The 14,368-nt window shown below is 43.6% G+C and overlaps 1 protein-coding gene across 1 annotated transcript in view; it reads left to right on the forward strand.

Annotated features, from left to right (window-relative positions):
- The first annotated feature begins 1,181 nt into the window (after positions 1-1,181).
- The window catches only part of BMPR1B (bone morphogenetic protein receptor type 1B), a 71,631-nt gene continuing 58,444 nt past the window's right edge, over positions 1,182-14,368 (forward strand). Inside the window, exon 1 of the mRNA XM_038769304.1 lies at positions 1,182-1,332. The gene's annotated coding sequence lies outside the window, so the exon portion shown is untranslated. The remainder of the gene's footprint in view (positions 1,333-14,368) is intronic.

Raw genomic sequence — 14,368 nt, forward strand, 5'->3', positions numbered from 1 at the left:
AGCGCTTGGGACAGTGCTTTGCACATAGTAAGCGCTTAATATTATTACTATTATTTCACTTCCCTGGGCCTCAGTGACCTCATCTGTAAAATGGGGATTAAGACTGGGAGCCCCACGCGGGACAACCTGATCACCCTGTATCTCCCCCAGCGCTTAGGACAGTGCTTTGCACATAGTAAGCTATGTGTATCATCCTACTTATCATCGTATCATCCTACTTATTTTATATCCTACTTATTTTATATCCTACTTATTTTATTTTGTTGGTATGTGTGGTTCTGTTCTCTGTCTCCCCCTTTTAGACCGTGAGCCCACTGTTGGGTAGGGACTGTCTCTATGTGTTGCCAATTTGTACTTCCCAAGCGCTTAGTACAGTGCTCTGCACATAGTAAGCGCTCAATAAATACGATTGATGATGATGATGGAAAGTGCATTGGAGTCAGAGGACATGGGTTCAAATCCCAGCTCCGCCAATTGTCAGCTGGGTGACTTTGGGCAAGTCACTTCACTTCTCTGGGCCTCAGTGACCTCATCTGTAAAATGGGGATTAAGACTGGGAGCCCCACGCGGGACAACCTGATCACCCTGTATCTCCCCCAGCGCTTAGGACAGTGCTTTGCACATAGTAAGCGCTTAATATTATTACTATTATTTCACTTCCCTGGGCCTCAGTGACCTCATCTGTAAAATGGGGATTAAGACTGGGAGCCCCACGCGGGACAGCCTGATCACCCTGTATCTCCCCCAGCGCTTAGGACAGTGCTTTGCACATAGTAAGCGCTTAATATTATTATTATTATTATTATTGTTGTTGTTATTATTATTATTATTATCATGTAGACAGGTGTCAAAATCGTCAGAAGAAATAGAATTCCATCAGCACAGTGCCCGGCGCCCGTAATAAGCGCCCCACAAAGGCCCCGAACGCTCATTGGCCAGTGGGCGGAGCGGGCGGGCCAATCAGGGCCGCTCCTTCGGCCGCTGCCCGCGCGCGCCCCCTGCCGCCCCTCGGCGGGACAGGCGGCCGCCGGTTGCGCGCAGGCGCAGTCGCCTGGCCGCCGGGCGAGCCGGCAGACCCGGACCGGATCGGGACGGGAGCGGGAGCCGGAGCGGGAGCGGGAACCCGGAGCCGGATCGGGAGGCGGCGCGGATCGGGAGCCGGGAGAGCGGGCAGCAGCAGCAGCAGCAGCATCCCGGCCAGCATCCCGACCATGGCTCCCGTGCCCTTCCCGGCGGGATCCAGTTTTCCCGGGAGCGTCCGCAGCTGAGCCGGGATCCTCGCAGGGAGCCCAGGAAACCCCGGATCCGGACGAAAACCAGGGGTGCGACACGGTAGGGGGCTGCAACACGTCCCACCTTTCACTCACTGCTATTTATTGAGCGCCTACTGTGCGCGGAGCACTGTACTAAGCGCTTGGGAAGCCCAACTAGAGCCGGTCCCCACCCAACAGCGGGCTCCCAGTCCTCTGTTATCACTCTCTTTATTTGTAAAATATTTATTGTATTTTGTTAATATGTTTTAATAATAATCTTGGCATTTGTTAAGCGCTTACTATGTGCAAAGCACTGTTCTAAGCGCTTGGGGGGGGGATACAGAGTGATCAGGTTGTCCCGCGTGGGGCTCACAGTCTTAATCCCCATTTTACAGATGAGGTGACTGAGGCTCAGAGAAGTGACTTGCCCGAGGTCACACAGCAGACATGTGGCGGAGCCGGGATTCGAACCCATGACCTCGGACTCCAAAGCCCGGGCTCTTTCCACTGAGCCACGCTGCTTCTATATATGTTTTATATGTTCTATGTGTTTTGTTGTCCGTCTCCCCCTTCTAAAGTGTGAGCCCGTTGTTGGGTAGGGACCGTCTCTGTGTGTTGCCAACTTGTACTTCCCAAGCGCTTAGTACAGTGTCTGCACCCAGTAAGCGCTCAGTAAATACGATTGAACGAATAGAAGGGGGAGACGGACAACTATGTCTTGTTTTGTTGTCTGTCTCCCCCTTCTAAAGTGTGAACCCGTTGTTGGGTAGGGACCGTCTCTAAGGTGTTGCCAACTTGGACTTCCCAAGCGCTTAGTACAGTGTTCTGCACACTGTCAGTGCTCAATAAATACGACTGAATAAATGAATGGAAGGGGGAGACAGACAACTATGTTTTGTTATCTGTCTCCCCCTTCTAAAGTGTGAGCCCACTGTTGAGTAGGGACTGTCTCTATGTGTTGCCAACTTGGACTTCCCAAGCGCTTAGTACAGTGTTCTGCACACAGTAAGCGCTCAATAAATATGACAATGAATAGAAGGGGGAGACAGACAACTATGTTTTGTTGTCTGTCTTCCCCTTCTAAAGTGTGAGCCCACTGTTGGGTAGGGACCGTCTCTATGTGTTGCCAACTTGGACTTCCCAAGCGCTTAGTACAGTGCTCTGCACACAGTAAGCGCTCAATAAATACGATTGAATGAATAGAAGGGGGAGACAGACAGCTATGTTTTGTTGTCTGTCTCCCCCTTCTAGACTGTGAGCCCACTGTTGGGTAGGAACCGTCTCTATGTGTTGCCAACTTGGACTTCCCAAGCGCTTAGTCCAGTGCTCTGCACACAGCAAGCGCTCAGTCAATACGATTGAATGAGCAAGACAGAACATTTTAACGAAATAAAATAAGTAGAATAAGTATGTGCAAATAAAATAAACAAATGGAGTAATAAATAGGTACACCCATAGAGACAGGTGCTGTGGGGAGGGGAAGGAGGTAAGGCGGAGGGGATGGAGAGGGGGGTAAAGGAGCCCAGCTGGGGGCTTGGCACTGTGCTGAGCGCTCGGGCCGGTTGGCATGTTCAGTCTTGGAGCCGAGCCCGCCTGCTAGGTTCCACAGACCTCCACCTGTATATATGTATATATGTTTGTACGTATTTATTACTCTATTTTATTGGTACGCACTTATTCTATTTATTTTATTTTTGCTAGGTTCCGCAGACCTCCACCTGTGTATATGTATATATGTTTGTACGTATTTATTACTCTATTTTATTGGCACACACTTATTCTATTTATTTTATTTTTGCTAGGTTCCGCAGACCTCCACCTGTATATACGTATATATGTTTGTACGTATTTATTACTCTGTTTTATTGGCACACACTTATTCTATTTATTTTATTTTTGCTAGGTTCCGCAGACCTCCACCTGGATATATGTACATATGTTTGTACGTATTTATTACTCTGTTTTATTGGTACACACTTATTCCATTTATTTTATTTTTGCTAGGTTCCACAGACCTCCACCTGTGTATATGTATATATGTTTGTACGTATTTATTACTCTATTGGTACACACTTATTCTATTTATTTTATTTTGTTAATACGTTCTGTCTTGTTGTGTTGTCTCCCCCTTCTAGATATTTTGTTTTGTTGTCTGTCTCCCCCTTCTAGACTGTGACCCTGCTGTTGGGTAGGGACCGTCTCTAGAGGTTGCCAACTTGGACTTCCCAAGCGCTTAGTACAGTGCTCTGCACACAGTCAGCGCTCAATAAGTACGATTGGGGGAATGAACCTCCAACGCCAGGTTCGCGTTATAACCAAACGCCTGGAGCTTTAAAGAGGATGCTCTGGATAGAGCATCGAAGGGGGAGCAAAAAAAAAAAGGGGGGGACTTATTCAGTCAATCAGGGGTACTTATTGAGCGCTCACTGGGTGCAGAGAGCAGGGCATGCGTCCCCTTTTTGTTACAGTGTAATAATAATACTGTTATTAGACTGCATTTCATCTAAGAGGGAGCAAGTAAAGTGGTGGGGGAAGAAAAGGAGACAGTGATTCAGTCAATCAGGGGTACTTATTGAGCGCTCACTGGGTGCAGAGAGCAGGGCATGCGTCTCTTTTTTATTGTGTAATCGTAATAATACTATTATTAGACTCTGCAGTGCATCTAAGAGGGAGCAAGTGGTGGGGAAGGAAAAAGGGGGACAGTAAATCAATCAAGGGTACTTACTGAGCGCTTACTGGGTGCAGAGAGCCGGGCATGTGTCTCTTTTTTGTTAGAGCCTAATAATACTATTAGTAGACTCTGCAGTACATCTAAGAGGGAGCAAGTAAAGTGGTGGGGAAGAAAGAAAAGGGACTTAGTTAATCAATCAGGGGTACTTATTGAGCGCTTACTGTGTGCAGAGAGCAGGGCATGCGTCTTTTTTTTGTTATAATGTAATAATACTAATACTATTATTAGACTCTGCAGTGCAACTAAGAGGGAGCAAGTAAAGTGGTGGGGATTAAAAAAGGGACTTAGTAAATCAATCAATCAGGGGTACTTATTGAGTGCTTACTGTGTGCAGAGAGAGCAGGGCATGTGTCTCTTTTTTGTTACAGTGTAATAATAATTATAATACTATTATTAGACTCTGCAGTGCATCTAAGAAGGAGCAAGTAAAGTGGTGGGGGGGAGAAAAAGTGAGATTTAGTGGTACTTATTGAGCTCTTACTGTGTGCAGAAAGCAAGGCGTGTGTCGGTATTGCTATAGTGTAATAATAATAATATTAGATTCTACTTGCTCCCTCTTAGATGCCCGGCAAAGTGGTGGGGAAGAAAAAAAAGGGAACTTAGTAAATCATTCAGTGGTATTTATTGAGCACTTACCGTGTGCAGAGAGCAGGGCATGTCTCTCTTTTTTGTTATAGTGTAATAATAATAATAATAAAATGTAGTGCATCTAAGGAGCAAGTAAAGTGGTAGGGGGAAGAAAAAAGCGGATTTAAATCAATCAGTGGTACATATTGGGCACTATCTGTGTGCAGAGAGCAGGGCATGTGTCTGTATGGTTATAGTGTAGTAATATTGGACTGCAGTGTATCTAAGAGGGAGCAAGTAAAGTGGTGGGGGAAGAAAAAAAGGAGACAGTAAATCAATCATTCAGTGGGACTTATTGAGCACTTACTGTGAGCAGACAGCAGGGCATGTGTCTGTATGGTTATAGTGTGGTAGTAATATTAGACTGCAGTGTATCTGAGGGAGCAAGTAAAGTGGTGGAGAAAGAAAAAAAGGAGACAGTAAATCAATCATTCAGTGGTACTTATTGAGCACTTACTATGTGCAGAGAGCAGGGCATGTGTCTGTTTATTGTTTCTGTGTAATAATATTTATAGAGTGTGAGCTTATAATGGGTAGGGATCGTCTCTATTGCTACACTGTACTTCCCCAAGCACTTAGTACAGAGTTCTGTATACAGTAAGTGCTCAATAAATGCGAATGAATGAATGAATAATCATATTTATTGAGCTCTTACAGCATGTAAAACACAGTACTAAGCACTTGGGAGAGTACAATATAATATCAAACACATTCCCTGCCCACCACAAGCTCACAGTGTTTACTATGTGTCAGGCACTGTATTAAGCCCTGTAGGGGAGACAGTCAGATGTACTCTCCCAAGTGCTTAGTTCAGTGTTCTGCACACAGTAAGCGCTCAGTAAATTCGATTCAACGAATGGAAGAGCACTTGGGAGAGTAGGCTATGCATGAGCCCCGCCAACAGCAAGTGAAAAGGGATGGGTGAGGTTATAAGATCAAATCACCTATAGAATGAGGCTGGGGTGCATTTGAAATAGCTGCATGGAGAGCAAATACACGTGCAGTGCTGATTATGATGGAAAACATGTGTTCCCCAAACGGGTATTTTCCTTTGGTCCTTTTCGGTAACTGGACAAACACTTTCTTATTCTGAGACAAAGAGAAAAAAGCCTTTCATGAAATGTGCAGGGCAGTAATTTGGAATGGGGGAGGTAGTGGTTGGTTAAATGGTGTGATTTCATCGAAAAAACGAAGTGCTGGATGTGGAAAATTCACGATCTCAAGGGGAGATAGGTTTGGTTTCCAATCATATGTGTATCTTCGGTTCCTCTTCTGTGCGGAGCTCGCTTGGAGCAGAATAAAATTGTATTAGTAAAAAAACAAAACAAAACAAAAAAACCCAAAATTGACTCGGAACAAATTGGTGGAATTTCTGCGGTGGTCTGACTTTTCCAAGTAGAATTTATTAATTAATCGATTGACCTGAAGAAATCGAACTATTGGTAATTATTTAGTGAATATACTCAGAAAGGTGTTAGGACCTTTGGACTAGGTAAAACTTCCCTTGCGTAGTTTTCAGTACGAGGCTTTGTGTTTATGCAAAACCTGTAAGATTCACTTAAGTGGAAGATAATGTAGTCATTCCTAAAGATCTGAGGACCATTTGTTGTTATAAGGCCTTCTGTGGCAACTTGAAAAGTCTAGCTATATTGCTTTTTTTCCTTGATCTACCTACGCAGCTGGGGTAGGGCTATTAAATCAGAAGGGAACAGTTGATTTGATAACCCTAACACTCATCTCTGATCTGATAACTGCCAATCTATTTTAGAAGATAAGCAAGGCAGATATATACCTATTTGTCTCCTGCTTGACATTGATATTTTATCCCTGTATACAAGTATCACCTGCTGTTACCATTCATATTGTGTGCACGGAAAGATAATCCGTTTTACTCTGTTGGCAAAGCACCTGGATTTTATTCATTCATTCTGTCGTATTGAGCGCTTACTGTGTGCAGAGCACTGTACTAAGCTCTTGGGAGGTACAAGTTGGCAACATATAGAGAGTCACCACCCAACAACCCACTATGGCTTTCCTATAGAAATCTACAAGCAGGGGGACACTAAATGTTTAGACACCTTTCTGGGCTAATCTTGCTGCATCACAGAAAACACTAAATAAATGCCTTGGGACTTCAAAGAAGCCACTTTACTTCAAGAAGAGGGGTGAGAAAAGCGACCCTAGACATTAGCAGGATGTTTTTTCCATTGCAGACCAAATTCTAGCCAGAATCTAGTTATCAAAGGAAACTAAATCAATCAATCAATCGTATTTATTGAGCACTTACTGTGTGCAGAGCACTGTACTAAGCGCTTGGGAAGTACAAGTTGGCAACATATAGAGACGGTCCCTACCCAACAGTGGGCTTACAGTCTAGAAGGGGGAGACAGAGAACAAAACCAAACATACTAACAAAATAAAATAAATAGAATAGATATGTACAAGTCAAATAAATAAATAGAGTAATAAATATGTACAAACATATTTACATATATACAGGTGCTGTGGGAGAGGGAAGGAGGTAAGATGGGGGGATGGAGAGGGGAGAGGGGGTAATGGTAATAAGCTCGTTGTGGGAAGGGAATATGTCTATCAAATCTTGTTTTATTGTACTCTCCCAAGTGTTTAGTATTGATGTCTGCACACAGTAAGTGCTCGATAAATACCATTTTTTAATAGTAAAATAGTATTTTAATAGTATGAAGCGTTTACTATGTGTAAGGCGCTGTTCTAAGCACTGGGGTAGATACAAAGCAATCAGGTTGGACACAATCCATATCCCACATGGGACTCTCAGTGTTAATCCCCATTTTACAGATGAGGTAACTGAGGTATAGAGAAGTTAGGGGACTCGTTCAGGGTCACACAGCAGGCAAGTGGTGGTTGCGGGATTAGAACCCGGTCCTTCTGACTCCCAAGCCCATGCACTATCCACTAGACGACACTGCTTGATAATAATAATAATGGCATTCATTAAGCACTTAGTGGGTGCCAAGCACTATTTCGAGTGCTGCGGTAGATGCAAGATACAAGATTGGACAGAGTCCCTGTCCCTTATGGGGCTCACAGTCTAAGTAGGAGGGGAAAATGGGAATTTAATCCCCATTTTACCGGTGGGGAATTGGAAGATTTGGCAAGAAGGAGATCAGTGATGACCTTTTAGAGGGTGGTGTCTGTGGACCACCCTCTAGACTGTGAGCCCACTGTTGGGTAGGGACCGTCTCTCTATATGTTGCCAACTTGTACTTCCCAAGCGCTTAGTACAGTGCTCTGCACACAGTAAGCGCTCAATAAATACGATTGATTGATTGGAGAGAGAAGGACGGAAGCCAGATTGGAGGGGGTCAAGAAGAGAATTCAACAAGAGGGATTTGAGACAGCATTTGTAGGCTGCTCGCTCAAGGAGTTTGGAGAGGAGCGGTAGGAGGGAGATGGGGCAATAACTGGAGGGAGCGGTGGGGTCAGAGGAGGGTTTTTGACAATAGGTGATGATGAGGGTATTTGGTAAGCGCTTATTATATGTCAACCACTGTTCTAAGCGCTGGGGTAGATACAAGGCAATCAGGGTGTCCCATGTGGGGCTCACAGTCTTAGTCCCCATTTGACAGATGAAGGAACTGAGGCCCAGAGAAGTGAAGCGACTGGCCCAAGGTCACACAGCGGACAAGTGGCGGAGCCGGGATTAGAACCCACGACCTCTGACTCCCAAGCCCGGGCTCTTTCCACTGAGCCATGCATGGGTGTGTTTGAAAGCAGCGGGGAAGAAGGCTTTTGGGGGCTTGATTGATCTTTGAAACAGGAGGGCTGGAAGAAGTGTTTTCAAAGGCCCCATCAGTGTATTTGACACGTTCTACAGAAGTGGGCTTTTTCAGCTTCGAAGCAAATTCAATTGCACTGGAACGTTCGGCGACATCTTAAATGCTCTTTTGACCAGCTGTGTCTGAATCTAAAGTACCCTTTTCCATCACCATTTCTAAGTGAAGCAGAGCTCTGTTTTTGGAGGAACGTTCAATTTATTCTGCAACACTGAGGGATTTGAAAGCTGCTGTCTGAATTCTGTTGGGACAACTGTCTACCAACTATGTTATTTTTTTTCCATGCCATTTGTTAGTTACTATGACATCGCAGTGTGTCAAACACTGTTCTAAGCCCTGGGGTATGTACAAGTTAATTAGGTCGGACACAGTCCCTGGCACATGTGGATCGCAGTGTAAGTAGGAGGGAGAACGGGTCTTCCCATTTTACAGTTGAAGAAACTGAGGCACAGAGGAAATGAAGTACCTTGCCCAAGGTCTCACAGAAAGCAATTGGCAGAGCTGAGATTAGAACCCAGATCCTTCTGACTTCCAGTCCCACGGTTTTCTCCATTAGGCCACACTGCTTCTCAACTGTAATAATAATAATAGTATCTGTTAAGCGCTTACTATGTGCCAAGCAGTGTTCTAAGTGCTGGGGTAGCTACAGGGTAATCAGGTTGTCCCACGTGGGGCTCACAGTCTTCATCCCCATTTCGCAGCTGAGGTAACTGAGGCACAGAGAAGTAAAGTGACTTGCCCAAAGTCACACAGCTGACAAGTGGCGGAGGTGGGATTAGAACCTGTGACTTCTGACTCCCAAGCCCGGGCGCTCTCCACTGAGCCATGCCGTACTCTCCCAAGCACTTAACGCAATGCTCCACACATAGTAACCACTCAATAAATGTGATTGAATTGATTTTAGGGGGACATAGAAAGAAATAGAAAACCTAAATGAGCCAACCACCTGTTCTGTGGTGACAGACAATGTTGGTGATGCGTACTTCGCATACGGGCCCTCAAGTTCCGTGGCCAAGCTGGGGGCCTTCTTGATGAGCCTGAATGAGTAGTTTCATCCACTTCATATACCGGCACCCATACAATCGGGTACTGGGGCTGGACCACTGACGCTGAGATACTGGAGGAAATCAAGCCCACCAGCACTGAGGCAGTTTTGTTGATGTATATATGTATATACATATACATATATATGTAGATATATATATATATCTACATATATATGTATATATGTTTGTACATATTACTCTATTTTACTTGTACTTATCTATTCTATTTATTTTATTTTGTTAGTATGTTTGGTTTTGTTCTCTGTCTCCCCCTTTTAGACTGTGAGCCCACTGCTGGGTAGGGACTGTCTCTATATGTTGCCAACTTGTACTTCCCAAGTGCTTAGTACAGTGCTCTGCACACAGTAAGCGCTCAATAAATACGATTGATTGATATATACACATATACATATATATAAATATATACGTATATATGTTTGTACATATTTATTACTCTATTTATTTATTTATTTTACTTGTACCCGTCTATTCTATTTAATTTATTTTGTTAGTATGTTTGGTTTTGTTCTCTGTCTCCCCCTTTTAGACTGTGAGCCCACTGCTGGGTAGGGACTGTCTCTATATGTTGCCAACTTGTACTTCCCAAGCGCTTAGTACAGTGCTCTGCACACAGTAAGCGCTCAATAAATACGATTGATTGATTGATTGATATATACACATATACATATATACGTATATATGTATATATAAATATATAAAATATATACATATTTTATAAAATATATACATATTTACACATATGTATATATACATATGTATATATATATACATATATATGTACACATTTACACATATACATATATATAATATATATACATATATACACGTATATATGTATATGTGTATATATGTTTGTACATATTTATTACTCTATTTATTTTACTAGTACCTATCTATTCTATTTATTTTATTTTGTTAGTGTGTTTGGTTTTGTTCTCTGTCTCCCCCTTTTAGACTGTGAGCCCACTGTTGGGTAGGGACTGTCTCTATATGTTGCCAACTTGTACTTCCCAAGCGCTTAGTACAGTGCTCTGCACACAGTAAGCGCTCAATAAATACGATTGATTGATTGATATATACACATATACGTATATACGTATACGTATACGTATATGTATATATATATACATATATACGTATATATGTATATATGTTTGTACATATTTATTACTCTGTTTATTTTACTTGTACCTATTCTATTTATTTTATTTTGTTAGTATGTTTGGTTTTGTTCTCTGTCTCCCCCTTTTAGACTGTGTGCCCACTGTTGGGTAGGGACTGTCTATATATGTTGCCAACTTGTACTTCCCAAGCGCTTAGTACAGTGCTCTGCACACAGTAAGCGCTCAATAAATACGATTGATTGATTGATGAGATTCACAGTTAGCTGGTAATGTTGGACAGTCGCAGACGATCTCCGTTGACGATTGGAAGGTGAGCTACATCAATCAGTGTTATTTTCTGAGCACTTATTGCGTGCACAGCACTGTACCGAGCGCTTGGGAGACTGCACTATTCCTTGACATTGATATTATTTGTATTAACGTCTGTCTCCCCATCTAGATCTCGAGCTGGTTGTGGTCGGGGAATGTGTTTGTTTATTGTTGTACTCTCCCAAGTGCTTAGTGCTTTGCACACAGTAAGCATTCAATAAATACGATCGAATGAATGAAGGAATACAATGCAGTTGGGTTGGTAGATCATGGGTTCTAATCCCAGTTCCGCCACTTGTCTGCTGTGTGGCCTTGGGCGAGTCACTTCACTTCTCTGGGCCTCAGTTACATCACCTGTAAAACGGGGATTGAAACTGTGAGCCCTGTGTGGGGCAGGGACTGTGTCCAACCTGATTTGCTTGTATCCACCCCAGTGCTTAGTATAGCGCCTTCCACATAGTAAGCGCTTAACAAATACCTCAATTATTATTACTTGATCGCTGCCCTCAAGGAATTTACAAAGTAGCTGGGAAGGCAGGCAGTGTCTAGGGCATGGGTCAGCATGGGAGTCGTGACCAAAATCTTAGAAAAGCAGTGTGGCTCAGTGGCAAGAGCCCGGGCTTCAGAGTCAGAGGTCGTGGGTTCTAATCCTGGCTCTGCCACATGTCTGCTGTGTGACCTTGGTCAAGTCACTTAACTTTTCTGAGCCTCAGTGACCTCATCTATAAACTGGGGATTAAGACTGTGAGCCCCACGTGGGACACCAGATCACCTTGTATCTCCCCCAGTGCTTAGAACAGTGCTTGGCACATAGTAAGCGCTTAACAAATGCCCTTATTATTATTATTATCGTAAATCCTACAGATGAGGTAACTGAGGCCCGGAGAAGTAAAGTGACTTGCCAAGGTCACAGAACAGACAAGTGGTGAAGTCGGGATTAGAACCCAGGTCCTTCTGACTCCCAGCCCTGGCTCTGTCCACTAGACCACGCTGAAGGAACCGTGTGGGACGATAACCAGAGTTTTGTACAGTTCAGGGGTGGCCGGCAGAGTGTTGCCCTGATGAGAGTCTCCGAACAGAAATTGAGAGATTTCAAGCCCGCGGGAGGGTCGTAGGGCTGAGCGTTTTCTTTTAATGTGGGGAAGACTGAGCCCCTTCCTTCCTCTCCCCCTCGTCTCCCTCTCCATCCCCCCCATCTTACCTCTTTCCCTTCCCCACAGCACCTGTATATATGTATATATATTTGTACATATTTATTACACTATTTATTTATTTATTATTTATTTATTTATTTTTCTTGTACGTATCTATCCTATTTATTTTATTTTGTTAGTATGTTTGGTTTTGTTCTCTGTCTCCCCCTTTTAGACTGTGAGCCCACTGTTGGGTAGGGACTGTCTCTATATGTTGCCCATTTGTACTTCCCAAGCGCTTAGTACAGTGCTCTGCACATAGTAAGTGCTCAATAAATACGATTGATTGATTGGAAGGCCGCCCGACGGGACTGTCCTGTGGCCAGAAATTCCCGCTGGGGTTGGCTTCTCATGACCCGTGGTTCCTGGGGTCCAGAACTCTTGGCCTTGGCAGTGTGTTAGATGGGAACGGAGGGTAGGTGCGTTGTTCTGAGTTTCAGGCACCTGTATTGAGTTGGAAACCCATCAATCAATCAGTGGCATTTAGTGTGCACTTACTGTGTGCAAGGCACTAAGCGCTTGGGAGAGTGCATTCCAAAACAGGACCCCTGCCCTCAAGGAACTTACAGCCATAGGGTCAGGTGGGGAGAAGGAGGAGAAGAATAAAAGGATACATACGAAAATGCTGAGGAGGTGCGACTCTATTTATTTTACTTGTACATATCTTTTCTATTTTATTTTGTTAGTATGTTTGGTTTTGTTCTCTGTCTCCCCCTTTTAGACTGTGAGCCCACTGCTGGGTAGGGACTGTCTCTATATGTTGCCAAATTGTACTTCCCAAGCACTTACTACAGCGCTCTGCACACAGTAAGCACTCAATAAATACGATTGATGATGATGATGACTAAGTGAATGGGTGGGGAGATGAAACAACCCTTATGTTGTCCTCTGAGAAAAGAACAGTTGGCTTCCTTCAGAACCACATTCACAGGCCACACTTCTGTTCTTAGCCAGGGCAAGGGCAACAGTGAAGAACAAGGTATTTAGCCCTGTAATGTTTCATTGGTAGAAGAGAATCAGCCATTTCGCATTACCTGGAAGGATCAGAAGCCGACTTAAAGGCTTTGACGGCATAGACTCTCCGCTTTCGTGCCCATTATTGTTGTAAAATTCTTTGTCCAGAGTGGAGTCCTGTTGCAATGTGTTGGATTGATGGCTCTAGGAAAACAAAGATTTGTGTTTAGAGAATTTCTACAGTGTGAACTTCCCCTGGTCAGAGAGAAAAGGATCATTGCTACCGTGGGAGCAAGGTAACTGCAGCCGTCGGCTGGAAAAGCCAACCAGTGAAAACGAAATTCTGAGGCCAGATTTTGCTCATCCACGTTTCTTTGTGGCTCCTCTATAGCACAGGGTGGTTGTCAGGGAAACTAGGGCACAGTTAACAGCCATGGTTCAAAAGTGACACCCCCCCCCCCCCCCCCCCCCCAACCCCTTGTGGAAACGAACCACTTTGATCGAAAACACAATGTTCTCTGGTCTTTGTGCCAGCATGACCTTTTTATCTCCCTGGTCCCGATACTTCTGATCTGTGCGCGATTAAGTTTGAAATTAAAAAATATGTTTATTTCATTTGGGAAACCTGAAATTCTAGTAGTGATTGAAGGAGCAGGAAATGAATCTCTCCTTCTACACCCCTCCCGGCCCCGAATCGAATATATTATTTTGCAGCTACAACATTTATGCTGGCTTAGGACAGCCATTTGCAGTAATAATTGGAGGTGTAAACTGATCCAGATTATCAGTGGGCGAAATAGACTAAAATCTGAACTGTTAGACCAAAACAGGTGTCAAGTAAAAAGTAAATAGAAGCCTTCCCAGCTATTAAACCATAGAAACTGCAATTTGTGGGGAGTGTCTCAGATGCATGAAATTTGATCTTTTTCATGTTTTACCTGGAGAGAAATGACCAAATCTGAGGTCTTAACTTCTGTTCCGGTTGGTGCTATCTTTAGCATATCTATAAATATGTATATAGCTGTAAATTGCATATTAAATTTTTTATATTAACATCTGTCTCCCCTCTAGGCTATAAGCTCATTGTGAGCAGGGAACATGTTTGCTAACTCTGTTATACTGAACTCTCCCAAATTCTTGGTTTGATAACGATGCTTAATACGAGTATAATGTCCAGGTAAATATTAATAGCTTACAAAACAAAATAATTTTGTTTCTAGTGTTAGTGGATTTTTAACCTCACCATTAAGAAGCAACAAGTCTTAAAAGTAAACTCTAAAAGCCAAATTATGGAG

This window comes from Tachyglossus aculeatus, chromosome X5 (assembly GCF_015852505.1).
Source record: "Tachyglossus aculeatus isolate mTacAcu1 chromosome X5, mTacAcu1.pri, whole genome shotgun sequence".
In the NCBI taxonomy this organism is placed as follows: Eukaryota; Metazoa; Chordata; class Mammalia; order Monotremata; family Tachyglossidae; genus Tachyglossus; species Tachyglossus aculeatus.